General features: G+C 38.5%; 1 pseudogene; it reads right to left on the minus strand.

Moving 5' to 3' along the window:
- Nucleotides 1–890: 890 nt before the first annotated feature.
- On the minus strand, nucleotides 891–1401 carry LOC102730498 (small ribosomal subunit protein eS24 pseudogene; annotated as a pseudogene).
- Nucleotides 1402–1640: the final 239 nt, after the last annotated feature.

The raw sequence follows: 1640 nt of genomic DNA on the forward strand, positions 1-1640 counted from the left end.
CAGTGCTCATCATGATAAGTGCCCTCCTTGATACCTATCACACATTTAACCCATCCACCTGCCCATCTCCCTTCCAGCAACCCTCGTTTATCCTCTATAGTTAAGAGTCTGTTTTATATTTGACTCTCTTTTTTCCCCATGTTCATTTGTTTTGTTTCTTAAATTCCATATATGAGTGAAGTCATATATTATTAGTCTTTCTCTGACTGACATATTTCACTTAGCATAATACTCTCTAACTCCATCCACATCATTGCAAATGGCAAGATTTCATTCTTTTTGATGGCTGAGGAATACTGCATTATAGTTACACACACACACACACACACACACACACACACCAGTTGTTCCTTATCCATTCATCACTTGATGGACATTTGGGCTCCTTCCATAATTTGGCTATTGTTGATAATGCTGCTATAAACATTGGGGTGCATGTATCCCTTCAAATCAGTATTTTTGTATCCTTTGGGTAATACCTAGTAGTGCAATTACTGGATCATAAGGTAGTTCTATTTTTAACTTTTTTGAGGAACCTCCATAGTTTTCCAGAGTGGCCGTACCCGTTTGCATTCCTTCCAATGGTGTAAGAGGGTTCCCCTTTCTCTGCATCCTTGCCAACACCTGTTGTTTCCTGAGTTGTTGATTTTAGCCATTATGACAGGTATAAGGTGATATCTCATTGTAGTTTTGATTTCCCTGATGATGAGTGATGTTGAGCATCTTTTCATGTGTCTGTTAGCCATCTGGATGTCTTTTTTGGAAAACTCATGTCTTCTGCCCATTTCTTAACTGAATTCTTTGTTTTGGGGTATTAAGTTTGGTAAGTTCTTTAGAGATTTTATTTTTTTATTTTTTTTAACATTCTTAGTTTATTAATCCTCTCATGAAAAATCTGCACAACCAGCACAGATAAATCCACTGCAGCATCTTTACTCCTTCTGTTGTCCAATCTCCAGCTCACTTTTTGCCAGCACCAACATTGGCTTTTGCAGTCCCCCTGACTTTCTTCATTCTGTTCTTGCGTTCCTTTTGCTGTTTTGTTGATGTCTTTTTCTTCTCATACAGGCCATGTCTTGCGAGTCTGTGTTTGGGTTCATTTTTCTTTGCATAATCCAAGGAATCATATATCATGCCAAAGCCAGTTGTCTTGCCACCACCAAAATGGGTTCTGAATCCAAACACAAATATGACATCTGGTGTGGTCTTGTACATTTTAGCTAGTTTTTCCCGAATTTCTGTCTTAGATACTGTTGCCTTTCCGGGGTGAAGAACATCAATGACCATCTGTTTCCGCTGAAGTAGTTGGTTAGTCATGAACTTCCTGGTCCAGATAGTTACTGTGTCGTTCATGATGGCGGCCAAGCTTCAAGCAGCCGGGGAGGAAAAGAGCTCTTTATAGATTTTAGATACTAACCCTTTATCAGATATGTCCTTTGCAAATAACTTTTCCCATTCCAAAAGTTGCCTTTTAGTTTTGTTGATTGTTTCCTTCACTGTGCAGAAGTTTTTATCTTGAGTAAGTCCCATTAGTTCATTTTTGCTTTTGTTTCTCTTGCCTCAGGAGACATATCTACTAAGAAGTTGCTACAGCTAATGTCAAAGAGGTTGCTAAATGTGTTCTCCTCTAGAATTTTGAT

This window comes from Leptonychotes weddellii, chromosome 7, assembly GCF_054177405.1.
Source record: "Leptonychotes weddellii isolate Sample4059 chromosome 7, ASM5417740v2, whole genome shotgun sequence".
Lineage (NCBI taxonomy): Eukaryota > Metazoa > Chordata > Mammalia > Carnivora > Phocidae > Leptonychotes > Leptonychotes weddellii.